Here is a 17,570-nt window from a genome sequence, read left to right on the forward strand (position 1 = left end):
TGTTTACATTTTTAAACACGAAAGAGTTTGTAGTGTTTAATCCATGCATAGAGTGACATACTGTATAGAAACAATTAGATTCAAATAGTCACATATAAAATACTTCACTATGGAGTGGTTTAAATAAACTGAAACATTAAAAAAAAGAGAAACTAAAAGTCTAGGAGTAGCTAAATAAATTTTGCTACTATAGCACATACATATAGTCAAACTTCTATGGAACTGTTATAAAGTATAATGCTGGTGAGTACTTAATGACATAGGTAAGTGAAAAAACAAAAAAGATAACACTATTTATAGTAAGATCTAATTTTCCCACTTAGACAAAACATATTGACCAAAATGTATGATTATGCTACAATAGTTATCTCTGAGTGATAGAATATGAGTGATCTTAATTTGTTTCATACAGCTTTACATTTAATAAATTTCTAAATGCAGCATAAAAATTTATGATCAGAAAAAAAATCAATCCACTTAGATGTTAGTGAACAAGTATTTGAATTAAAATTAGTTCATAATAGAGATCAGTGAGTTATCTTTGTATGTTGATTTACACTATGTGAACAAATACTATTTAGCAATACAATTACATATACCAGGGACTCCACCCGCTACCATATGGTATCTCGGTAGATTTTATTCTTGGCTTCTCTCTCCCTCCCCTTTCCCTCAGGTTAGCGTAGGGGCTACTGAGGACCCCAGGTGTAGAAGTCAGCCTGCTTCTCTGGTATGCAACACTTTTGCGACTTTATAATGGATGAATTTGTTTTAACTGAATCATGTATAGCAGTTAAATGACATTTGCTCCTATGCTACATTTTTAAATGATTTAAATTTTAAATGCAGTCATTTAGAACTTATTTAAACACCATAGGCAGCTATTCATGAAGTTCTGAAGAAAATACTAAGCACAATAAACAGGTAACTACAAAATCATCCCATAAACCCTTTTGTAAATAAAGAAAGCCCTCAAAGGTCATCTACATTATCAACTCTGACAAAACAATCTGAAGCTGCCCAAACTGTCACAAAAATAATTTTCACAGCCTTGAGATTCAGATTATTAGTTATATTATAGGTGTTTAATTCACTAGTCTACATGGTTGATGTTGCTTGAATAATTTCCCAATACAGTTGCTGACAACCTGCAACAGATGTGGTCCCCAAACCTGGCTGCCTGCATCAGACACTGCAGACCTGCATCTATCAGACCTGTTTCACTCCATGCTTATCCACTGAACAAGTCCAGTGAGTTTCCTGAGTCAATGATGGGCTACCTGCTCTGTCTCCAGGTGTTCTCCTGAGAGGTTAAAAAAAAAAAAAAATAGCCCCCAACTCAAACTATCCTTCAGAGTACATTCAGTCAGTGAACTCTTTAAAAACCAATTCTTTCAGAAAGCACCCTAAAACAATCTTCTTAAAGGAGTGACATTTACAGAGAGCAGCCTGGGGCTTATCTGAGTGGTGCAGAGATAAGCTTGGCTTGAACAGAATGGCACTGGGTTATGTAAAAGGAAGAGAGATTGAGTGAGTAATGCTGAAGTCAGACCAGAGGGGACAAGAGCACAGGGCTTCCCTGCAATTGTATTTAAGTAGGCCCTATACTAGGGGACCTCTCCAAGTCCAGCTCTTCAGTGAGGCCCGAACAAAGGCATCTATGATTCAACAATGAACACACACCAAATTTCTCTTTTTGTAAAAGGGCTGTATGTCAATAATTTCTTAAAAAATATACTAGGAAATATGGCTTTCTCTTAAGTTGCAGTTCTGCACGTGAAGGTCTTTGGAGTCACTGTGATTTCATTCTTTGTAAATGCTAAATTTTACTCAAATATGATAAATTATTTTCCAATATTAAAAAAATAGAAAGGAAAATTTAGGAAAACAAGCCTTCTAAACACAAATTTACCATATTGGATAATGAATATTGTTAGTATCAAAGTAGAAAAAACTCATTTTTCGTTGATTAAATAGGTTGAATTATTTATCATTTGTTACAAGGCCAATAAAATCAGCCCACTATGATAAATTTCATTTTCACCCTTCAGGTGAAATGTCTCCATTTATTGCTCTAGTCTCTTTTTCCACTAAATGTTCAAAGACCCTTGGCCATATGCTGATAAAGCCTAGTCAAAAAGTCTGTGATGTTTTGGATTTGAGCATAAGGAAAGAGCTTACAGTCCAAATAGGAAACTACTTTTCTTTTCAAGATAGTATTTAATCTAAGACCAAAGGATGAAAAAGGCGTGGACTAGAAGGAATAACTCTTTCATAATTTACAACATACTCACAATAGATGATGAACAATGCATTTTAACAGTCATATGTCCTAAACCACATGTGACAGAATTAAAAAACGGTGCCACTGAAGAAGCCAGAAGTGGTGGAGGAAAGTGTCAGCAAAGAATTGTGTTTAATAGAAGAAATTCACCATCCTCTCTTCTGTTTGAACAGTGTTTTTGATTCAAGGATGGTCTTCATAGCACAACTTGTAATGATAATTACAGGAAACCACATAAATGTCTAACATGTGGTGACTTGTAAATGCATTTTGGTCCATTCACATAATGGTAAGGTAAACAGTTATTAAATAGAATGTTTTTCAGTGATATGAAGAACAAATACATATTTAGGTAGGCAAGATAATGATGAAATTGTCAACAAGTTATCCTTGTCATAGAATTATGGGTAATTTTTATTATCTTTATATTTATCTTCAATTCTTAACTTTGATAATAATAAACATTAAAATCACATTTAAAATTTAGAGAATAAATCTGAGTACTTTTAGGGATGCAGGGAGAATCTAGGTGGGTTACAGTGAGTGATAAATGATAATTTATCTCAACAATTTTGAGAAATGTATATTTATTTGGAGATAGTTATTAGTCAACATTCAATGAGGCTAAGCTCCAGAAACAAACTCAGAAAGCCCAGTAACTTAAACAAAGGCTACATCTCACTCATGCAAAGTCCATTTGTCTCAGGTAGCCCTTCATCCTGCAGCCACCTCATGTAGGAAATATGTCCTCCAAAACTGCCTCAGCAGAGAAAGAGAAAGGTAAAGGGGACACACTGGCTCAATCCATTTTACAAATCAATGTGCACATTTCATTGTCCCATCTGCTCATATGGCTCTCAAACTTACCTCAAGGGAGAATGGGAAATGTAAAACAACACACAAATATTTGGTGAATGATATTTGGTCCCTGCTATAAGAGTTTATAGAAAAGCTAATTTAAAATAATTGAATCATGATCATTTTTCACACACACACACACACACACACACACACACACACACACACACACACACACAGCATATATCATACACATCCATAGTGAAAAATCTACCTTGAACTTCACAAAGCTCAATTCTTCATGCTTTTCTTTGGTTTTCAAAGTTTCTAAAATGAACATATATTTATTTTCTTTTCCAAGTTGGTGAACATTTAAGGCATCCTCCACAAATTTTCACTGTGAACATTCTTAAACATGTCCACTTTTAAGCAAGTGTGAGTCTTTCTCTAAAGTACATATTTAGAAATAGTATTTTGGGGCTGTACATCATATATAATTTTACATCTACACATGCAAAAATGTACATATATTTTAAATTTGTATAAACGCTGACAATTTGCATTCTAAAGTGGCTGTGCATACAAATACAACAAGTGAGAATTTTGATTTCAGTTTCCACATATCCATACAGCGGATGAATGTGAAGTGGTATCTCTATTTCCATTTGCATTTCCTTAATTGCACTTGAGATTGGGCATCTATACATATATATTGCCCACTTGCGTTTCTTCTTATATAAATTTTCTTTTGATTTACTTTACCTTGTCTCTATGTATTTCTTCACACAGAAGTTCTCAATTTTGATGATAAAAATCTGCCTTTATGGTTTTCGGTTTTTGTGTACTAGTCAAGAAATCTTTTCAAGGTCACAAAGATAGTCTTCTATATTTTTTCCTGAAAGGCTAATTTAAAATTTTTTCAAATTTATATCTCCAATTTATCTGGATGTTCTCTGAGTGTATGTGTGTGTGGTGTGAGGTAAGGATCTAATTTTATTTCCTCCACGTATAAGTCCTTGTCTCAGTAGCATTCACTGAAGACTCTTTCCTCTCTCTACTATTTTTAAATGGTGCCTTGTTTGCATATAGGAGTGAAGTGGGGATGGGTGAAGAAAGAAAAGGTGACTGAAGGGAGCAGTTTAAGGAAGTCTCACCCTGGGAACCTGAAATTTAAGTTGTGACCTGAAGGATAATGACAAGTTAAACAGGGAACTTTGTTGTGGCGGTGAGGAACAGGAAGCCCTGAAGGGTCAGAAGAAATATAAAAGCAAAGACTATTTTCTATCTCTCTTCTTTTTCTTTTTCCTTCTTTCTTTCTTTTTCCCAAAGAGTGAGCACCTTTGTGGTGGCAGTTTGGGGTGGGCACCGCCGAGGTGAGGGGGCCTCGCCTCCTGCATGCTGGTAGATGCCTAGACAGCCAGGTTACTTCAGACTGCTCTTTACAAATAACATTCTCCAGGAGCATCCATATTGCTGTAAATGGCGTTGTGTTGTCGGTTTTTGTGGCTGGGTAGTGTTCCATTGTATGGATGTGCCAAGTCTTCTTTGCCCAGTCATCTGCTGATGGACGTTTGGGCTGTTTCCATGTCTTGGCTATTATGGGTGGTGCTGCTGTGAATGTTGGGGTGCGGGTGTCATCCTGGAGTGGGGTTCCTTCTGGATGTGTGCCCAGGAGTGGGATTCCTGTGTCATATGATTGATTGATCCATTATGGATGGAGGGGATGATGGTAACCTTGTCATCAAAAAGAGGTTTGTGTCTCAGGCAGAGCTAGATGAACGGTGCAAAAGGAGGCAAGAAGAATGGGAGAAAGTTTGGAAACCTGAAGATCCCGAAGAATGCCCAGGGGAGATTTATGACCTTCGGTCTCTGTATGAAAAGCTACAGGAACAGAAAGACAGGAAGCAGCAGGAGTATGAGGAACAGTTCAAATTCAAAAACACGGTAAGAGGCTTAGATGAAGATGAGATCAACTTCCTTGATGAGGTTTCTTGGCAGCAGGAACTAACAGAAAAGCAGCAAAGAGAGGAAGAACTGAAAGAACTGAAGGAATACAGAAGTAATCTCAACAAGGTTGGAATTTCTCCAGAAAACAAGAAAGAAGTGGAGAAGAAAGTGACTGTGAAACCCATAGAAACCAAGAACAAGTTCTCCCAGGCAAAGCTGTTGGCAGGAGCTGTGAAGCATAAGAGCTCAGAGAGTGGCAACAGTGTGAAAAGAGTGAAATCGGACCCTGACCCAGGTGACAAGAATCAAGAAGCCCCATCCTGCGTCTCTCTTGGAAGCACATCCCTAATTGGTCCCTCCATCCACTGCCCCTCCGCCGCCATCTGCATCGGCTTCCTCCCAGGCTTGGGCGCCTACTCTGGGAGCAGCGACTCTGAGTCCAGCTCAGACAGTGAGGGTACCATCAACACCACTGGCAAGAACCGTCTCCTCCATCTTCCGAACCAACACCTTCCTCGAGGCCCCCTAGCTCCTCTGTCCTTACCTCAAGGAGCCCCGCCCCAAAAGTAGACCGGACAGTTTATTTATTCTGCCTCCAGGCACTACTGCCCTCAGAAAACTCCTTTTCCTGCTCCCTGTGCACACCGTGATGTTTTTAACCTCATCTAAAAATGTGCGAGAATCTACTTGTGGCCCAAATTGTTTGGTTTCTCTTTCCAACCTGTACAGAGGCCCAGACCTGTCCCATGGCCTCTGTCCTCACTGATGAAATAGGGCGAGCAGAAATTCCCCTAAAAATGCTGTGGGAAGATAGGCACTAGCTGGCTTAGAAAGGGTTTGGGTTTGGTTGCTTTCTTTTTTTGTTTGTTTGTTTGTTTGGTTTTTTCTTTCCCAACATCAGAAAGAAGAAAGGGCAGTTATTGGACAGATATTATTTAAACTTTCTATTCTAGATGAATGCGCCGTTTGGTTATACTGCGTTGTAGAGCATGTGGCGGGAGAGAATGACCCAAGGGATGGAATGGCGCGTTGCCCTGGAACTAACTGATTCTTGATGTTGCGTGACTAAGTAAAGATTCTAAACCACAAAAAAACCCCACAGAACAAAACAAAAACGAAAACAAAAACAAAGAAAACAACAACAACAAAAAAGAAAAGTTAAACAGGTGAAGAGGATAGGTGCAGGTAGAGGTGAGGAGGAGGGAGCAACCATGATTCAAAAGTAACCATGACTCAAACAGGCACTCTAGTGTGAAACCCTTGAACTCTTTGAAAATGCCATACCTCATTCAGTGCTCCATAATACCTATGAATTCAATTTGTAAATGGCTTCTCAAAATATGTCCTCTCAATCGTTTTAAAATTCCTACCAGCACTCTATACATTATGAAACCTTATCACTGCCATCTACTTAGTGACTGAAGAAAATTTCGATGTGTGGAATGTAAACAAAAATAGAAGCAAAGGCTAAATATATACAATGACAACCACCAGTTGCCAAAAGTTGTTCCCAACCCTAATCCAGATAAAATTTCCTGAGCTTTGAGAAGCTACCTTAAACAAACTTCTTTAGCAACTCTTCTCATTTGAGATACTGCTAATTTCTAGATAGGCAGAGATTTCAATAGATAATTACCTTGTTTTATTTTAGAAAAGCCACTTGGAAGAAAAATTTTATTTTGTTTCATTATTTTTCCTTATAACTAGGATGTCAGGCCAACAAAAGTTCCTGTCTTCTTTTCTCCTCTGAATTTAAAGAAATTTTACACATTTTGTTATGCATCAAAATCAATTTGTGGCAATATTGCCTTTCTTTAAAGAAAAAACAAAAAAACAAAAAAAACCTCATAGCCAAGGAAATGAAGCTTAGAGTAAAACTACAGTTCCCCCCGCCCCAGATTTAATATACTTAGTGTGCCTACACTATAGCTTAAAGTAACTTCCAAAGAGTTTTGAGCCATTGAAATTAGCACACCCTAAAAGGAATCGAGCTGTCAACAGAAAACCCATAGGAGAAAATCCATCTTAGGTGAGTCCCTCTTTTGTAGTTATCTAATAGCCCCATAAATTAAATAAGGACATTCTTTCCTGTCTGAATCACATGTATTACATAATTACTTTCTTTCCAAGCAAGTGAAAGAAGCAAGAAGGAAGAGCTATATAAAGATTACAATTAATAATGACAGGCAGTTTTCCACCAGATGAAGTCTGTACTGTGAGTTGCATAATCAGTACCTCAGCAAATTTCGTTCTCTCTCCAAAAGTCATGGCTAGGCAGAGTCAGAGACAGGACTTCTTTTCGTTTATTTTCTTTTGCTAAAGATTACATATATACATATGCATTAAAGAAATGCAGAAAATATAAATCAGCAATTAGATGAAAATAAAAACCACATGCATGACAGAGAAGAGACCTCACCATGGACATCGCTTCCTTCACCCAGGTTTTCAGTTGAGCACATGGCTACCCAGATAAAAGACTGTTTCCTGGACTTCTCTGAAGCTATGAGTGGACATGTAATTAAATTCTGACTTATTAGGTTAAGTATTCCCTCCCTCTTCCCCATTTCTTCTTGCCTGCTTCCTTGGAAAAGACATGATAGTTGGAAGGGATAGAAGGAATAAATCACCCAGGATTCCTGTAACTGTGAAATGGAATTTAGTTTTGAACTAGTCACTTCCATACTTCTCTTTATGGGAGAAAGAAAGCTTAGCTTTTTAAAGCTTCTGTTCTTATAGTCCTTGGTACCTGCAGCTAATCCTGATTCTGACACCTATCTAATCCTAATAGCACCTTACTTTTTGTTACCTACCTTTTGAGTTTTAAAATAGTCACAATTATGCACTACCTCTTTAAATTTTTTGTTCAGCTTGTTTATTTTACTTTGGGAACATGGAGCATATGGGAGGCTTCCTTATTTTCATTAATTTAAATACAGTTTTATTCTTTTGAACTGGAATTTTAAGTAGGTGTCAGAAGAAGGATATTTTTCCTTTTTATTGTCAAAACTTTCAGCAAAATCAAACATTGTACTGAAAGCCAGGCAGTAACTTTGCATGAATAAAATGGGTGGGGTGAGACTGTGAGAAAACCCAGAAAACACAGGCACGTTCCTAGTCGGGATCCACTGTGCAAGTCCAGCAGATGGCTGGCATTGAGGGAATGAGGGCCCAGGATTTAATAGGAACTCTGCTAATTTTCTTTTTCACTTTTCAGTTTTATTAGGTAGAATTTGTTACAGTTTGACTGTATATATACACTATATTGCATGTAAATACACATATACAATATACTGCACTTTTTTTTGTTAGCATATATGTACTGATTATTGTTTCTAAGAACAGTTAAGAGCTTTAGCTTTTTAAACTTACGTAGTTATCAAAGGAATAAAGCCAAATATAAAATAAGAATTAACAGAATGTGGTAATCCAATCATAAATGACAGTCAAATACGCTTACACGTATTCAAGAAATCAATCATATAAGTTATAAATAATAAGTAGTTCATTTGCTAAGTTTTAAATGATTTTGGCAAGGAATTATGATGAAGTAAATTAATCCCTACACAGAGCACACCTGCCTGAAGGGCAAATTCATAGTAGAGGCAATAAAAAACAGAATTTTTTGTTCATTTCAGAGGCTGATTACATTTAAAACCAGGCTTTGAAAAATAAATAAATAAAATCAGGTTTTGGATATCAGAGTGCCTCAAAGACTTGTAGTAGCTCTAGTTGGATCAGGGTTGGAATCTGAACTTTTGATGACTGTTGTGCTGGGCAGAATAAAAGCACCCAAAAATATCTATATCTTAATCCCAGGAGTTTGTGAATACATTATGTCTTGCTCTCCATTTGGAAGAGGGTAATAGAAGGTATTGCTGAAATAGCAGAAGGGACAAGCCTAACGTGAAACATAAATGTACACATTCACTTGATTTCCTGTATGAATTTTCTCCCATTTTGAAGGTATGAACAAAAAATTTGCATTTCTCTGAAAATAAAATCAACTGGAAACTGAAAGAATATCTTTTTTCATTTTACTTTCCTAGTAATTCATATTTATTGTATTTTACCACAGAATTTGTCTATGACAGATTAGAATAAACAAAACAAGCAAGTGAAAAATAACCATTCTTTCACCACACCTAGTTTGAAAAGCACTACTGTTGGCCAAAGGTTTTCAAAGTGTGGCTCAGGGACCAAGAACCAGTAGCATGGGAGCCCCTTTGGAACTTATTTACAATGCAATTCTCTGACCCTACGCCAGATTTAGTGAATCCGAAACTCAGGGGAGGGGCCCAGTAATCCGGGATTTAACAAGCCCTACGTGATTCTGATGCTTGTAAAGTTGGAGAACCACTGCTTCAGGATATGCCACTCTGTTAACTAACACTTACACACTCGTGATGTGTGTCAGGCACTATTCTAAGCATCCTGCATGCATAAAATCATCCAAAGATACCTTTATTATTCCCATTTTACTGATGACATAATGGAGGTCTGGAGAGGTTAAAGGGCTAACTTAAGGCCACACAGTTACAGTAGCTACACAGTCCATGTTCTTAACTGTTACACTGTGAAGACTGACTGACCACATAGGTGAATACTAAGAGATAAGGCATTCACTAGCTAGTGCATTAAGCTTTTCAGGAAACAACTGCTATAACACAATTTAATCACGTGCCTCTAGAAAGTTGAGAAACAGTTCTAATTTTATTAGCATGCCAACTACGGGGACATATTTGCTAATATGGTTCTGTCAGAGCCTTTTATATCATATTATGGGGCAGCCATCTTTTTGCCATGTTGAAGCTCTGCATTGTTGGCATGTTTAATGCCTTGTTTACAAGTAACTGGAAAAACATTTATTGGATTCTTACCATATGCCAGCACTATGCTATACACTAGGGGATGCAAAATACATCAGACATAAGATAACACACAGAAAGCACTTAGGATATATAATGTGGTACAGAGGATGGAAAATCACGCAATAAATGTCAGCTCTCATGATCATTAAGCTGATCCCTTCTGCTGTTGCTTATAATAGTGAAACACAGGAACGCAACTACAAACCCAGACAGAACACAGTAATACTGCAGCATAATGCTTAGTTGTTCTGTAATACTAATACTTTCATGCCAGTTTTATTAACAGTATTAATATGAGTGAGAATCTCCTCCCCCCACCTTTCCTCTTATTTTTCCTCATCCCTGAGGTTGAGCACCCTGAATGCACGACTCCATTTCTGAATGTTTTCAGGATGTCATCGTAAAGCTTTTTCTGGAACTGAATCATGGATTCACTTTTTTCAAATACAAAGGGACAGAAATAAAAAAGATTTTCCTAAGGAAGAACTGAGAAGATGCCCAGTGGTAGATGAGCCACTTCCTAGAAGCCAAGATTCCCAAAGTGAAAAAAAAAAAGCCATTTAAACACTGTCTAAAAATTGTACACTTTGCAAATGTTCAGCATTCAACTTTTGCCTTCAACATTCTATTTATGTAAAGTAAGACAGAAGAAGGTGAAATAAAATGGCAAAACGGTTAACTGAATGAAGGGAAACACTTCCAGCACTAGTCAATGTTGTAAAGATCTGCCCAAGAGCCTGGGTTATTAAGGGTTTCATCCATTTTTGTGGCTTAAATTTTTTAATTAAAATTCTATCTGAGTTCATGTGACAGATAATTCGGTTCTAGCCCTGAAGACCTCTACTATCTGTCTGTATGGATTAGAATAACTAGGCAATCATCAAATTTTTAATTTACTGTATGATGGCAGAAATAGCCTAAGTAACTGAATGGCTGATACAGTGACAGCCCTGAAAATTACATGGATCCAAACACATCAGAATCTGAACTGAACAGGGCTTGACAGGCAGTGCTATCATCCGGAGTCACCATTCTATCAGTCATTTTGCCACAGAATGTACAACTGTTTGGAGGGGACACATGAAGCCAGATCACTGTGTAGTATGAAATAGTTACCACAGAGTCTGAGAAGTCACTGCCAGTTATCAGAATGTTGTAGTTAACTTATCAGGGCTCCCAACCTCAGCTGCACTGAGATCCTGCCTGACTCCCCTGTGAGGTCCTGAACAACAGGAAAGTGATAGAAATAGCCCCAAACTACACATTCTTGGAGATGTCTCACATTCTCATTTTTGCCTCACCCCCAGTTTCCATCTGATTTTTATGGAAGAGAAGTCCTGGTACCTCCTTCTTTCTTATAATGAATGAAATGGATGTGCTCTACGTTCAGCCCCTCGACTTACTCACTGGATCCCATGTCCTTTTGTCTATTTAAGGGCTTCCCTAATGACAATATTCACTTCTCTCCTGCCCCACCATTTTCCATCCACAGCCCTGAAAACATATTGTACTTTTCCTCATTAAAAATAGTCTCACCTGATCTACAACTTCCTCTAGCACCCAAATTCTCTACTTCCCTACACTGCAAAACTTGCAGAAAGAATGCTTTCTACCTGCTGTCTCTATTTCATCTCATCCACTTCCTCTTTAGAATCACAGTTAGCCTTTCATCATCCACTGCACCAAAACGGTCTTGTCAATACCACCTAAACAGTGTCGAATGCAGCAGGCAATTCTCTCACAAGACCAATCAGTAGTTTCTGAAGGAACTGACCACGCTCTTCTTTTTCTTGAAGGGCAATATGTACATTCAATTTATCCTTCTATTTCCCTGCTAGATCATTCCCAGTCTCCTTTGCTGAATCCTCTTCATCTTCCAGATTGATAACAAACAGAGCAACTCAAGATATATATATACATCTTGGAACTGATATATATATTCATATGCCATAATATGGAACCATATTAACATAATGTGGAACTGAGAGTAATGTTTGGATTAGAATGGCATCTGGACATATCTATACTTGAGTTAACCATATTATCTCCAAAGCCTAGAGATGGCGTTCGAAATAAATCTCAATTAGGAATACCTGAGGATAGACAAATCATGGAGACCACAGACATCCAATCATAAATAACATCTCTCTTAGATTACTTATATTAAATATTTATAAAGGTCCATCAATAGTGATTAAGTTTTCACAAAATATGGTCTATTTTCCTCATATTATAGAAATTATAACACGAAGAGATATTTATATACCATAATCACAGCTTTTAGATGAAGGTATAACTAAAATATAAATTTACATACTTCTCTGATATATTCTAGGCAAGCAATCTGTTCTTTCTCCTAAAATCTCATGTTGACCCCTCTAATTTAAACGATAGGTTCAAATTTTTCCTTCAGTCACACCGATACCAGGATCTGGATGTGCTGAGGTCAGTTGGGTTTTTGTTACTATCATTCCACGTTAGTGTTATTTCTTTATATTTTTCCTCTTTTGCTATTTTATTTAAGTAATATATCTGTTTTACTGAATTGTGACTCTCTAGTGTCATTGTGTAGTCCCTGACATTCAAAGTGTGATTTGCTTTGTCAAAAATGTCATCTTCTTGTCATTTTTAAAGAATACTTGCTACCATTTTAAATAGTGCTTTTTAAATAATAGTGTTTTTAAGTGTTCTACAATTTTTTCCCATTAACTTTGAAGAGGAAACTATTTTCCAGAACACATTACTAATTCTGAAAACTTTTCTTCTGTTTGTAGCCATTTTCTTAATTATCTCTCAAACATGTCTAAGCATCTTCAGACCTTCTTATGTCAATTGTTCATGAATAAGACCAGAGATAAACTTGGACATCACAGTAGTTGTGGTCTGCTAATATAAACGTCTGACAACTCTGAGACAGTTTCCTACAGACTAAAGTTCTCTAAAACTACGTGTTCACTTCTAATACCTAAAACCCGAAGTATAACTTTGTTAGGCTTTTTATTAACTGAAAATAATTTACCAAACTTCAGAAATAGCTAATTACTTCTGTGTCTTGAGCCTGCACGGGAAAATTCAAGATGCATTTTTTTTGTAAGCACAGAAGAAACAGCAACCATTGAAAAAGAGACAAAAAGAGTTTCTGCCATGTTTTTCCCATGGGTAAAGACGTTAATCCACAAACCCTGGCAGGGGAGTTAGAAATGAACTGATACTTCACCCTTTTCAAACTTTTTTACTAGATGGCTAAAACATGCTAGCTATGACGTTGCTGCAGAAGTATAATTTCTTATCTTTCAACTCAAACCATCTGACTGTCAAATTCTCTATCACTGCCAGAGCCAGTCTCCCCCCATTTGCTCCTATGAAGGCATTCTCGGTATCATTTATTATGTTCCTAGTCTACTGCCAAACTGTGACATATCAACACTGAGTCTGTCTCCATTTGGTCCTACTAGAAATTCTCTGCAATTGTGGTGGTTTAGTCTCAATTTACTGTCATTTCTTTTTATTTAACCTCTTCCTTTTTATTCTAACATAATGAGTTCCTTAACTTCTTTTCACTGAAGAGTTGAGATTTGAGCAAAGATTTAAAGAAGATAAGGGAGTTCACCGTGGAGATATGTGGGTTAAGTTGCTCCAGGAAGAGGAAACAGCCGATGCCAAGGCTGTGGGTGGGGTTTGGGGGAAACAACCTGAAAATAAATAGCACTGATGTCCTTTATAGAAGGGCACATCAACCAGTCAAATAGGTAACCAGGATTCGAGGGGAAAATTTACTTTATTAGCTGAAACCGGTGGTTTAGTCAAGCCAAAGACAAACTTCTAGACTCCATATTACTTGATATGTTTTACTAATCCCTAAAATGTTATTTTTATGTGATTTAATAAGAAAAATATACTTTAGCTGAATTTTTTAAAAGCTCTTTTTTTCTTTCTTTTATAAATTGTACGAAAGTTTTTAAGGTGATTATGAAGACTAATCATTTGTTCACAAATGTACGGACTTCAAATCATGAGTCTCTTTTGAGAATTTGTAAGAAAGTGTTTTAAATGCTTCAGTTCTCTGCTACCCAATTATAACAATGCTAAATTTAGTCAGATTTTGGTTTGTCCTTATCTGCACAATGATGATAATCTCTAATTTGGACTTTCCAATATAAGCATTGTTATGAAATCGTCTGTAGTCTAAGATTGCTTAGAAAAGGCAAAAATAACTTTAATTCTTGCAAATCTGTACAACAATATGCAGCATAAAAAGGAGAAAAGGCTCATTGCATAACAACTCAGTAGAACAGTGAATATCCTCAAAGCATCCTTCCAGGGAGTCACCCAGCCTGAAAAACAATTTTACTTTATTCAAGAACACTTAAAAAAAACTGTAACCCCCAGTAAAAATTTCATGAGCCATTGTGGTAGAGGCCATACAAGGAACAGAGAAAGTAGTAAGATATTTAACAAATAAGTATAGGTCAAATTTATACCATCACCTTCTTAGATTCTTTGGCTATATTAGGTTTACTTAATCACCTTTATCACTTAATACAGAGATCCTCCTGAAAGCAAAAAAATCTAGCCAAAAGTTATAAACTTCATTCCTGCAAAACCCAGGAAAGCCAGTGAGCTCTGGCCTAATGACCAGGTTATTCCTCTTGCCAGGAATGCTCTGTGCATGCACACCATGCACATAGACATACCCTATGTAGACAAAGACTTTATTATCAATTTCTGAGACATCATCTTCCATTCTCTCACCTAAAATAAAATTACTTTTCTTTCCAGACTCAATCAATTATATATTTTAATGTCCTTTCTTCCTCTGTATCTTACATTACATCCAAATCTTCATTAAGTAATTTGTCATCATGACCTTTCCATCATCGGAGCACGGACACTAACTTATTCAAAACCAAGGTATATAGCATGAGTTTGGGAGCTACACACTCATTTTCCAAGCAGTTGCAAAAAGAATTTACATTATGAAAGATGAACTAGACGGCTAGTTAAGCATGAAGTCAACATGATGACGTATCCTAATGTTTCTGTTGGGGAGAATTTGTTTGGTAAATCTTTTCTGTTTTTTTCCTTTTTTTCTCCCAGGCATAATAGAATTGTCAACCAGAAGTATTTCTTTTATTCCTTTTAAAATTCCATTTCTCCTTTTTTTTTTTTCTGTACTTGATATATCATAGATATAGGTCCACCACATGTCTTTCAAAATTGGATCCCAGTCAATAAAAAAGGAGCAGTTATTAACTGCTTTGAACATTTAGCAGCCTAACATATACTATTGTTTCAAATGTCTTTCTTTTCTAGAATGCAACTGTTTAACAGGCTTTAAAATTCTTCTATAGATTTTAGGCCCATGCTCTTTATTAGGACCACTTGATTTGAATAAGTATGAATCCTACAAATAAAAAATATATGAAAATTTGCTAACATCTAAAAATAACATTAAGAAATGTTTAATGACTAACTGTAGGCATTACATAAAGTAGTATAAATAAGGACTACCATTTCTGGTCTCCCACAATCAAGCAGATTCTCTGGAGGCTATTTCAATAGGATGACAGCAACTAGTTTAGGGTACAGCTCTAAATTCATCCATGTATATCCTCATTCATTCATTCACTGCATAATTACTATGCTTTGACTGTGGTGACTGGCACTGAGCTAAGGGCTACACATATAATAGTGAGTAACACAGAAACAGGCCATTGCTCTCACAGAACTAGAGTTTGTACAGGAGAGTGACAGTAATTGAATAATTGCACTTTGAGATGTACTCTTACAAACTGAGATAGGAGTTGTTAAGAAAGAGACCAGGATTCCATGAGAAGTGTTTGGAAGGAATTTGACTCAGACTGGGGTCAAGGAAAGCTTTCCTGAAAAAGCAATCTTTTAGGAGAAATCTAAAGATGATTAGTTAAAAAAATAAAGATGATGGTTATAATTAGGCAAAAGACTTGGTGAGATGGGAGTGAAGCAAAGAGAGGAAGAGTCTTCAAACCTGAAGGAAAAGCATGTGAAAAGCTCTTATGATAAGATGCGTAATTAGTTTCTTATTGCTGCTGTAATCAGCACAAATTCAGTGGCTTAAAACACAGATCTATTATCTTACAGGTCTGGAAGTAAGAAGTCCAAAATGGATCAACTATGGAACTAAAATCAAGGTGTTCCTTCTAGAGTCCTTGGGGGAGAGTCTGCTCCCTTCCCTTTTCCAGCTCCCAGAGGCTGCCTGTATCCCTTGGCTTGTGGCCTCTTCCTTTATCTTCAAAGCCAGCAACAGACAGTCCAATATTTTTCGTGGCTTCATCTCCATCTCTTTGACTCTCTTCTGCTTCTCTTTCTCACTTGGGATCCTTGGACCATTCAGATAATCCAGAATAATCTCCTAAATGTGAAGTCTTTAATTTAATCAATCTGCCAAATTCTTTTTCCCACGTAAGGTAACATAGTCACAGGTTTCAGGAATTAGGACTGTGGACATCTTTGGGGAGCCATTATTATGCCTACCATGAGATCATGTTTCATTTAAAAACTGAAAGAAAGTCAGGGTAGCTAGGTACAGAAAGTGAGGAAAAAGTGGTACCGGATGAGGCTGGCTGCTGGGGGTGGGCCAGGACCATGCTATGCACAACGTTATAAACCATGTCAGGAGTTTCGGTCTTTATTCTAAGAACACTGAGAAGCTATAGAGACAGTGAGAGGTTAGATTTGATATTTTAAAATACCTCTCTGGCTACTGGGTAGAAAATATATTTTAAAATAGCAGAGGTTCAGGGAAAAGATGATCAGAGCAGCAACAACACATATTCATATGATTAAGGTTATTATTCAGATTATTGAAGTCATTTCAGGTCTTTTACTTCATAATTGGGCAATTCCATGACTTTGGTTAAATATCTGTCTGGTAGTTTAATGGGGGGAAAGTCAAACGTTACAATATACAACATACCATTTATACAGAAATAGTACCAGGCATGATAAACAGTCTTTGTATTCTTATATTGCTTCTATTATTAATTACTGTGTATAACTCTAGTTGTATGCTAATAAATTAGGAAACTTAAATAATATGGATATTTTTATGGAAAAATAAAAATTACACCTAAATATATTTCTATCTTAAGCAGAAATATAACATGTAATTCAAGAAGTAGAAAACCTGGATAGATTAAGAATGCTTGTGAACAGTGAGTCAGGGAAGATAATTAAAAAATGGGGTAACAGAGAGGGCAGGACCAAAATCATGTTGGGCCTTGAAGGCCATCCTAAGGATTCTGGCTCTTACTGTAAGCAAAATGGGAAACCTTTTCTGAATTTTGAGAAGAGGAATGCCGTGGTCTAACTCCGGCATTAAAACTGGCTGATATTTTGAAAATATACAGCTGGCAGAGGGTAAGCACAGAGGAAGAGAGGCCAGGAAGAGACTGGCAATAATTCAGAAAAGAGTGATCGTGGTTTAGGCTATGTTGGTAGCAGTGAACACGGTGGGGAGTAGCTGGATCCTTGTTATGTTTTGAATGGTTTTCCGATGGATGTGAGAGAAAGAGCTGTCAAGGGTGACTCCCAGGGTTTGGCCTGAGCAGCTAGAAGGGTGGAGTTGCCATCAATAGAGACAGAGAGACTGACTGACTTGGGGGCTGAGGGAGATCAGTACCCCATTTAAG

The 17,570-nt window shown here is 36.9% G+C and overlaps 1 protein-coding gene and 1 pseudogene across 1 annotated transcript in view; one reads left to right on the forward strand and one right to left on the reverse strand.

Moving 5' to 3' along the window:
- The window catches only part of GPR158 (G protein-coupled receptor 158), a 304,244-nt gene that overhangs the window by 86,017 nt on the left and 200,657 nt on the right, over positions 1-17,570 (reverse strand). The gene's annotated exons all lie outside the window — the stretch shown is intronic.
- LOC105102075 (PSME3-interacting protein-like) lies at positions 4,751-5,573 on the forward strand (annotated as a pseudogene).

Source organism: Camelus dromedarius, chromosome 26 (genome assembly GCF_036321535.1).
Source record: "Camelus dromedarius isolate mCamDro1 chromosome 26, mCamDro1.pat, whole genome shotgun sequence".
Classification (NCBI taxonomy): Eukaryota; Metazoa; Chordata; class Mammalia; order Artiodactyla; family Camelidae; genus Camelus; species Camelus dromedarius.